The following is a 10,472-nucleotide window of genomic DNA, read 5'->3' as shown; positions in this document are numbered from 1 at the left end:
AAAGATGGGTTTTCAGGTGTTTTTTGAAAATTGCCAGAGATGGGGAGAATCGTATCTCAGCAGGGAGCGCATTCCACAATCTCACTGGAGGGAGAGAAAGGGAAATAAAAGGCTGCCAGGCAGCAAACACTGCCTGAAAAGGACAGGAGAGAGCTCACTCGGGGCTCTCCGGAGCCTGGGCTTGGGGGAGTTCACTTGAGGCTCTTCTGGAGCCCGAGCCACACCCTGTGCATGTGATGTCACATTTGTGAGACATTGCTAGAGGGGCTGCTGGGCGGGGCCAGACCCAGTCCACCATTCGGCTGGCTCCACGCCTGATCTGCCACAAGATGTGGTGACAGCCACTAGCCTGGATGGCTTTAAGAAGGGCTTAGCTAAATTAATAGAGGACAAGTCTATCAGTGGCTATTAGTCTGGGGGCTATAGGCCACCTCCAGACTCAGAGGTAAGATGCCTCTAAATACCAGTTGCAGGGGATCAACAGCAGGAGAGAGGGCATGCCCTCAGCGATTGCCTGTGGGCTTCTCAGAGGCATCTGGTGGGCCACTGTGGGAAACAGGATGCTGGACTAGTAAAGCCTTGGGCCTAATCCAGAAGGGCTGTTCCTATGCCCCCTGTGAATGGTGCGATGAAATTAGGAACCGGATTTCAGCTGTGCCCTAGAGTGACACTTGGCCCTAAGAGAAGCTTTTCTGATTTATGGTTCACTTTATTCTGAGAAATCAGCATCAACTGGTATAATTTTACTTAGGGTCAACTAATGTGGTGTTAAATGCTTCATTGAGTCGGAAACTCTCAAGTAGCAGCCAATTGGACTGTGATTCAGACTGGAATCATGGTGTGCAGAAAAAGGTATCAAGCAGAAGCAAATGTTTTGGGGAAAACATTCCACAGTCAGGTTGTGAAAGAAAGAAAGAGAGAAAGAAAGAAAGTTTTTTTAAATGGCTGATGGGTTTAATATTTCCACATCTACATAGGGATGTGAACTGAAAGAATATGACTTTTAAACAAAGACATGACCTCATTTTATTACTGTGACGGATGTTTTTTTTATTATTATTAGTTTTAATGCTCTTTTTATTTGTTTTCACTTAATCAGCCATCAGGAAGTTGAGACATCTAGGGTCCAGTTAAATCACTGACCATCATGGAAAAAGCCTACAATTGGTGAGCTTAGAGTCAGTTCTTGAGATCTCAGTGGTGTCATCCAGATGGATATACAGACATTTGTGCAATTAGCTGAATGTCCACTTTCTTTTCATCCCTTTTGGTAGCCTTGCATTTTTTTCAAGAGCCAACCTCATGCCACACCACATTTAGGCTACTGCTGTGGTCTTAAAATACTGAAGGGGCTGTTTTTCTGTAGATTGATTAGGGGACTTTTACCCTGAAGGCAAGGAGCTTAAATGTACCTGTTCAGATTTTCAAATGTTGGCTCCTATGCGTGTGGCAGCATGAACAGATTAGAAATCATGTTTAAAAGATGCTGAACCCTGCTCAAAGTTGCCACTGTGGGATGGACAATGACAGCAAAAATTCATTAGCTGTGTCGCTGAGTAATAAGGTAAAATAATTAAATTCTAAACATTACTTGTATAAATCCCCAGATAGTACTTTATACAAAACAGTAATTTGGAAGGGCAGCTGGTGTAACTCTTTTTCTAGGGATAAGATTAGACTATTGTGTCTTAATCACAAGGGTGATTAGATTCAGTTGATTCAAGGCAGACTAAAGAAAATACTTTTTCAAGCAGCACATCATTAACTTATGGAATTCATTGCCACAAGATGTGGCAGTGGCCACTGCTGCAGATGCCTTTAATAGAGGATTTGACAAATATATGGAGGATAGCCCAATCAATAGCTGTTAGGCATGACTGTTAAATGCAGCTTCCATGTTCAGATATATATATATATAGAGAGAGAGAGAGAGAGAGAGAGAGAGAGAGAGAGAGAGAGAGAGAGAGAGAGAGAGAGAGAGGCCTTTGGTCAATTCCAGTTGGGTTCTTCCATTATTTTACCTTCTGCATTTCAAAGATGTATACAACTGTACTGACTACACTTGTTTCCAGTGACTAGAATTAATGATATTGAGATGATGTTCTGTTACAATGCATATGAATGTTTGAATAATTGAAAAAAATATTTTCTTAAGTGTGATGCAGCCCCCATTCATCTGTCTGTAACAAAGATATTGTTCCTTGACTGATTTATCTATGTATGCATTTCTTGATTTATTTTTTCAATCTAACTTGTTTCCCAACTGCCCTGTTACCTCAGTTTGATTTATGCCATTAAGGAGATCAAAGTACAAAAAACCAAAAGAATATGGCTGAAATATTCTCATGAAATTAAATACAGATCCAAATTTAAAACAAAGTTGCTTTGTGAACAGAACAGAATTGGCCTTGAAGTCTCTTTGATGTTCATGTCTGATGAATGGAGGGCATTGTAAAGTAGCCACTCCCAACAGATTATAAAAATTCTAATGAGACATAAGGGAGAAGATCTAGGGTATGTAGGACAAGTACTATTATGCACATGCTGATATATTGTTTCCATTGATTAAATGGTGACACTCACGGGGTCTTTGTATTGACACTCTTGTACTTATTTAACACATAATGGGTCCTGTGTTTCCTCCAAGGAGCTTAGGACTGCTCATATGGGGGTTATCCCACTTGATTCTCACAGCAACCCTTTACTGTAGGGCAGATTGAGATAATGCGACTAGCCCAAAGTCACCCAGTGAGCTGCATACCTGAGTGAGAACTGAAATAAGGTCTTCCCAGTCCTAGCTTGACACTGTATTTACTCACAGGATGGCTCTTGATCTTGTTTACATGTCTCAGTCATTTCCTGAGCACACACGCAAGCTTGCCTTAATAGCAGGATTTTAAGACAAACCCTGCTAAGACATAGCTTGCATGTGACACCAGATTGAACCATTGCATATGCTCACATGAACAAAGTAAACATGTGAATGGAAAGGCATCAGTGTTCCCTCTAACAGAGATTCTCAGATGCTGTTCACTACAATTCCCAGCATCCCCAGGTACAATGGCTTTTAGCTAGAGATTATGGAAGTTGTAGTCCACAACATCTGAGAATTCCTGTTAGAGGGAACATTGGAAGGCATATATATGGTTAATGCACATATATGGCTCAAATGGGTCTTCCCCCATTTTCACCACTCTATTAGCAAGCGATGAAATTAGGGGAACCCAGGTGACATTTTTCAGGAGGGATGGGGTTATTTCTGAAAGTCTGACAGGAGTGCTTATTGGCAGCAGCACAAGCATTCTTTTGTCTTGGGGATTCCACCCCCACCCACCCCCCCAACTGCTCTCCATCATGGCTATGCAGCCAGAGCACTGGAAGTGCTAAAGCTGTCAGTGTCCAGCTTCTGCTGCTCACGTTTTTTTAATTACCCCAAATGCACTAGGAATTATGCAATGTCCATGATTTTATGTGATTAATTGAAATTTTTTAAAAAATCTGAATTAATTTTTTTTTTAGTGGATGGCTTATACCACTTCCAGTGCTACTGCATTACTGCCTTCAAAGACAGAGAGGTTGTTCACATGACTGTTGAGAGCGCTAGGCAGGAGGGAAGGCAGGATAGCACCTACTTTCCCCCCAGACGATCCAGCATGGTCCAAGGTCACGTGGCTCATGCACCCACACATCTGCTTGGGCTACCCCAAGCCTGGGTAGGGCTGCTCATGTGTACAGCCTCAGAGTCTGGAGTAGTGAAGGAAGGAAGGAAGCCAGCAAACCAGTAAGTTAATACATTCATCCCCTTGTCAGAAATTGTTGGGGTTCAGCCCAGCCATGACCTCCACCCCAAAAGGCCAGGACTCAATAAAAATAATACCAAAAAAAGAAAAGAAAAGTGGAACAGTGCTAATACAGGCTGCTTCTTGGCCTAGCCTACACATTCAGCAGAATGGGGTGGAATATAAATATGATGGTAAAATTATAAGGCTGTAGGAGTAGGAATCGCTTTTTTACACTAAAATGATTCACACTAAAATGAATCTCCCTACAAAGTTGGAAAACTAACACAGCAAGAGTGGGCTGGACTACAATCATTCTTTCCAATATGCTAATTGTTCTTTCAGAGTATTTTTTTAATGTGGGAAGCATTCAAAAGTACACCCATAACCTGCAGTCTGACCACCTGCTCTCTCAAGGTTCTACCACCTTAGTCCGCTACTTGCATAGAAGGGGCTGGTTTCTGGGAAGTACATTTTCCAGCCTTAGAGAGCATGGAAATTGCAAACAGCCAATGTCTGTGGGCTCTCAGCCCACAAGGCAGGTCTGCTGTCACAAACAGTTCAGTTTAGTTAAAAAGTAACATTGAATCAGGCCCTATAGACTTTAACTTAAGTGGGATAATGACTGAGGTCAAAAGTCAAGTATCTGTGGACACTTGTGCTCAATAGCCTTTGATACTGGAAACCAGGCTTTGAAAAGTAGGCTTAAAATTCAGCTCACGTGGAAAACAGGCTATCTTCTGCTGTTTTAATTGATGCAGCACATACATTTGTTGGTACAGAGCTGCACATTGATTCATGGGAAAAGTTGATGCTGTCTTAATTACTGAGGTGTAATATGATATCTTTCTGTTCAACTCTCCCGGGCATGCTTGTCTCTTAAAAATCCATCTCAAAGGTGGAAAAGATAACTTAGTTAAAAATGAATGGATGCAGAGGCAATATATAGGTGAAATGAATAAGCCAAGTAATAAAAAGTGACAGTATGACTAAGATATAAATATATAGATATACACACACAGTCAAAGAGCATTTTTTGTCAAAAAGTACCCTTTTGAACTGGTGCACTTTATTTCAGGCAAATGATATTAAAGGTAAAGTGTGTTGTCAAGTCGATTTCGACTCCTGGTGCCCACAGAGCCCTGTGGCTTTCTTTGGTAGAATACAGGAGGGGTTTACCATTGCCTCCTCCCGTGCAGTATGAGATGATCCCTTTCAGCATCTTCCTATATCGCTGCTGCCCAATACAGGTGTTTCCCATAGTCTGAGAAACATACCAGAGGGATTCGAACAGGCAACCTTCTGCTTGTTAGTCAAGCATTTCCCCACTGTGCCACTTAATGTGTCAAGGAAAATTAAAATATTAATAATGTTTGAAATGTTCTTGGATAGATTTTGCCCTTAGAAAGTGTTATCAATGGGGAGCATTCTATGGTGTTCAATGCAGCAACTTTTGCAGCCCTCAGGAAGTGATGTCATATTGTGAAACATTCCAATTTCTAAAAAAGAGAAACATCTCTTTCTGTTGTTTGCTAAAGTGAGCTTTTTCATACAGGGCTTTTAGTTCACATCTCCTCCAGAATGGAGGGTGTGCGTTCACTATCTCCCCCTCCTGGGCTATCCCAAGCTGGCTATGGAGACTGAGTGACTCATGGTCAGCTCCACCCACAACTCTCCCAACCCTGGCCAACCCCAAACCTAGAGCCAATCTACCTGTTAGTGCTGCTGACAGACATGGGCACCACCGCTATGGCCAATGATGAGATATGGACTGTTGCCCTGACTCATGTATCAGGCTGTCAGCTGGGGTCCAGCACCAATATGAGGCCATGGTCTTATCCCAACACAGGCAGGCAGGCCAGCATATATGTTTATGCTGGAGAAGAAAAGAAGAAAGAAGACTCTTCTCATGGTAAGAATCTCAAAGCGTTTTCTTTTTCTTCTTCTTCTTGTCAGATCGTTGGTCCATCATCAGGCTGTGACTGTTCTGTCCTCCTGTCTCTCTCTGACAGCTAGGAAGGAAGGAAAGAAGATTCAGTTTTGTGATTCTTTCAGGACTGGGTAACAAATTATAATATGCTTGCTGTGTTATTGCTTGTTGCTATAACTATCTTGTTTTGCAGGATCTCAGATTGGCAAAGGCAGGACTTGGGTGCCTGCCTGCTTCCCTTGAGTTGTGGTTTGTTTCGTTTGTGAGATGGTCTTGTGGCGAGAAATGGACAGTGGTGGCATGAATTGTCCCCTTTGCTAAGCAGGATCCATCCTGGTTTGTATTTGAATGGGAGATTATGAGCCCTTTGTCATGTGCAGTGAGAAAGGGCTACCTGTTTTTGCGGGGAGGACGCCTGAAAGTGTTTACCTCCCCACAGACAATCCTCATGACGAGCCTGGGCGGGTGGATCACCTGCCCAGACGAGCACTGGCTCCTGCCGGCACCTCTAAGGTTCAGGGTGCTGGGATAGGAACATAGGAACAGGAAGCAGCCATGTACTGACTCAGACCATTGGTCTATCTAGCTCTGTATTGTCTTCACAGACTGGCAGTGGCTTCTCCAAGGTTGCAGGCAGGAATCTCTCTCAGCCCTATCTTGGAGAAGCCAGGGATGGAACTTGAAACCTTCTGTTCTTCCCAGAGTGGCTCCATCCCCTGAAGGGAATATATTACAGTGCTCACACTTCTAGTCTTCCATTCATATGCAACCAGGGCAGACCCTGCTTAGCTAAGGGGACAAGTCATGCTTGCTAGCACAAGACCAGCTTTCCTTTCCTGTGTCACTCCATGCCCTAGAGCTCCAATAATGCACCACCCATGTGTGGGGTGCATTATGCCCCCCCCAATCTGTTAGCCACAGCTGCTTGCAGCTGCAGCTGACAGATGATCTGAAAAACAATCCAGGACAGACGATCCGGGAGTGTTCACTCCCTTAACTTCATTTTCAAGGCAGGCTCTGTGGGCGGTTTTGCCACTGTGGTGCTACTGTTTTGATTTGGTGGTGATTAATAGTGGGAATATTGTCAGTGTTATAATAATATAAGGTTCAGGAGGGTGATGTTTGGGGCAAAAATGAGTAGAGATGTTATTCACCCTAGATGGGTGATTGATGAAAATGCTATGATTTTTGGTTAAGCCCCCCTTATCTGCCTGTAAGAATTGTTGTAATGCCCGTGATTATTACTACTGTTCAATTTAGTACATAGTGTGTTAATAGTAGTAGGGCTAATGGCAGGGGCGTAGCTAGGGGAGAGGGGGCCTGTGTTAATACCTACGTCTGGCAGCCCCCCAGAGTGAGGGAGATAATGAAGAAAATAGGGAGGGATGGAGCTGGAGGGCCCACAGGAGCTGGGGGCCTGGGTTCCTTAAACCTCTTTGCTCAATTATAGCTACACCCCTATTGGTATCAGTTTTTGTCAGGTTGTAATAATTATTGCTGTTTTGTTTGTTGTGCCTTGCAGGACTTCTGGCAGTCAAAGGTGGAGGGGTGCAAGGCCATGTTTTGTGGCTAGGGACACCATGATGCCACCACTCCCTTAGCCCACTTTTGCATGTATGTGTGAATAGCCTCTATGTCTATGAGCACTGCAAGATCTTGGAAGAGCATCTGTATGCTTACATGCAAAAGGTTCCAAGTTCCCTTCTGGGCATCTTCAAGATAGGGCTGGGAGAGACTCCTGCCTGTAACCTTGGAAAAGCTGCTACCTGTCTTTGTAAGCAGGATACTGGTTCAGCATATTTATTTTATTTGATTGATTGATTGAATTTCTATACTGCCTAAATATAGAAATCTCTAGGTGGTGTACAGATTAAAACATATTATAAAATATACAAAATTCATAAAACCAGATAAAAATCGCAATAGATAAAAACACATTAAAAATTAAAAATTTAAGTTTCAGTTATAAGCCTGGGAAAACAGGTATGTCTTCAGGGTCCTCCTAAAAGCAAACAGAGAAGGAGATGCTCTTATTTCAGCAGGGAGCGCATTCCAAAGCCCTGGGGCAGCCACAGAGAAGGCCCAGTCCCGAATTGCCAACAAACGAGTTGGCGGCAACCATAACCAGACCTCTCTAGATGGTCTTAATAGGTGACAGGGTTCACAACAGAGAAGGTGCTCTCTTAAATACCCTGGACCTAAGCCATTAAGGCCTTTATAGGTAATAACCAGCACTTTGTATTTTGTTTGGAAACATATCGGCAGCCAGTGAGCTAGATGGACCAATGGTCTGACACGGTATAAGGCAACTTCCTATATTCCTATGTGCCTTTGTGTAATATTTCTTGGTGACTGCTGTGATGAGCTCCATGTTGGGCCTTGAGACTAACTTGTGTTTCACTCACTGCTCTGGTCTGCTCTGCATTCTGTACTCAGAATGCAAGGTGTACTCAGTCACAATGTGGCTGAAGATGTTCTAGTTGAGCTTATAGCTATGCTTGCTAGCTGCTAGGGGTGCTACTGTGGCAGCTGTTGCAATGCTGAAATAAGGAGTCATAGTTGTGTGTGAGAGAGCAACTGGCGCAAGTGATGTTACTGCAGCACAGGCACTGTGCCTGGTGGATTCTGGGTCAGTGATTATTTTTGGCCACTTTTGAACTATGTGTTTGGCTAAATGTGGTGATCTGTGTTGGGAGGGACTGTGTGCTTCTGTTCTTCAGTGTTTTTCAAGGCAGGGTTGCATAATTTGTGCACTCTGCTTGTTTTGACCATAGGGAACAATGGGGAACTCGAATTACCCCATTATTCCCCTTGGGCAGGTCCTAGGCACACCAGATTGGGTTGGGTGGTATGATGTGATGGGTGCTACCTACCTCCCTACCAGTATACCCTCTAACAGGGATTCCCAGATGTTGTTGACTACAACTCCCAGCATCCACAGCTGCAATAGCCTTTGCTTGGAGATTATGGGAGTTGTTGTCAACAGATGGGAATCCCTGTTAGAGGGAACACTTTTCTTAACCCACAAAGGAAATGGGCAAGTGGGTGATTCTGATTTTTTGCTAACCTTTTCCCCAAATATCCCCAAAGGATCGGGGTGGGTGGGTTGGGGGGATTTTTTTTAATTGCCTGCTTGCCCATTTCTTTTGTGGTAGGTAGTACCCATCATGTTCTCAACCATCAACCCATGCCATTGTCCTGCCCACACCCAACATAGGTGGCGTGGCATAGGAAATTTAGCAAGCTGCTGCACAGATGTGCCCCAATAGCAGTCTGTTGCTGAATGAACATTTGCGATGCGATTTACAGTTTAGAACTGAAACAGCGGATTTGCCAACCTCTGGTTTCACTTTATGTGTGAATGTGGCCTCTGAGTCTGCACATGAGTATCTATGTTTATAAGAGGAGTTAGATTTGTCAATATTGTTGTTTTATAAAAATTGATAATCCAGAGAATGTTATGTGTCTTTTGGTCCAAAGCACACCGTGAGATCATATACTCAATCAAAAACTGTGTTCTACCCAGATTTGGAAGCTGTGTGTGCTCCCAATTTTCAGTTGTGTGGAAATAAGGTAAGGGGGAAATGTGGGTAGAAGTGATTGTGTGAAAGCAAGGTAGGAGGAAAAGCTACCCGGGTTTTTGATTGTGTGAATAACCTTATTATGTGAGGGAAATCTGCACACTGCAGGGGTGCAGAGGGTGGGGGAAACTAGGAATGGGAAAACAGTAGGGGAGAGTGCTTAACGCTTTCCTCATCTGTTGTTGCTGCACTTCAAATCTCTTCGCAAGAGGCTTCCCCATAATGGACATCCACATGTATATTTTCTGTACAAGCAGCAACTATTACACATATTTTCATGTAAAATGTATTTTGGTGGTAAGTCTCTTTGACATGAGAGGACAGAGATCAGCCCTTCAACCTTCTTGTCTCTGGATTGACCCCCTCTAAAAATATTAAAAGGATATTTTGCGTGTTTAGCTGAGTTGCTAGTCAACTCAGAGGTACAAGTCTGTGCATCTAATTTTGAAGCTGTTTCCTTAGTAAGATGGGAGAAAAATAGAGGAAATAGAGCTTATTTTAGCTCACAAGTTGTGTTTTGTGTTGTCAGTTCTAGTTCTGTTTGTCATCAGGCAAAGGCATGCGCCAGACAGTAAGCCATTTGAGCTCTGTATTCTTCTATCCCCAAGAGAGCCTTTTAAAAGAGGTGAATTGATTTTTGCCATCAGAGCGCGAGTCAGGCATGCAAACTTATAAAGTACTTATGATTCCCTATATTTAATTCTCCATGGCGCACAGTGAGGCAAGTTGTTTGCCAGACTTCTTTAGGAATGGATTTGGGGAAAATGAATGTTTTTAACCCCTGTCTTAAGAACAAATAACAGCGAGAAAGTGAAGTAAGCCTCTAGGCTCCCCAGGGAAAGCTCCCTGTATGAAAATGTATAGTTTTCCAGACTACTGCCATTAACATCAAACCACCTGCAAAATGCCACTGTGTATTATGACTCTGATTAAACAAATAAGGAGCTGTAAATAGGTTGGATACTTGTGATCAGATGAGAGATGGATGGATTTAAGGTATCTACCTGTAGGAAGCCAAGTTTGAACACACTGTGCTGTGGGAATGGTAAAAGGAACATATGTTTCCTTTAGGGTTTTTTCTCTCCAGATGATAAAAATTGTTCTGCTTCCCCCACCAGGTGATTCATTTAAAAGGTCTTTTTATGTAGTACTGTATATATGTCCTGTCTCTTTAAGATTAGG

The 10,472-nt window shown here is 43.1% G+C and overlaps 1 long non-coding RNA gene across 1 annotated transcript in view; it reads left to right on the top strand.

The window, feature by feature from the left end:
• The first annotated feature begins 303 nt into the window (after positions 1–303).
• Positions 304–10,472, top strand: part of LOC128351257 (uncharacterized) — a 74,937-nt gene continuing 64,768 nt past the window's right edge. The window contains exons 1-3 of the long non-coding RNA XR_008319670.1: positions 304–445; positions 5,736–5,840; positions 9,190–9,282. This is a non-coding gene — a long non-coding RNA (uncharacterized LOC128351257). The remainder of the gene's footprint in view (positions 446–5,735; positions 5,841–9,189; positions 9,283–10,472) is intronic.

Source organism: Hemicordylus capensis, chromosome 3, assembly GCF_027244095.1.
Source record: "Hemicordylus capensis ecotype Gifberg chromosome 3, rHemCap1.1.pri, whole genome shotgun sequence".
In the NCBI taxonomy this organism is placed as follows: domain Eukaryota; kingdom Metazoa; phylum Chordata; class Lepidosauria; order Squamata; family Cordylidae; genus Hemicordylus; species Hemicordylus capensis.
Note: the sequence above shows the minus strand (reverse complement) of the source record. Positions and strands in the feature narration are given on the sequence as shown.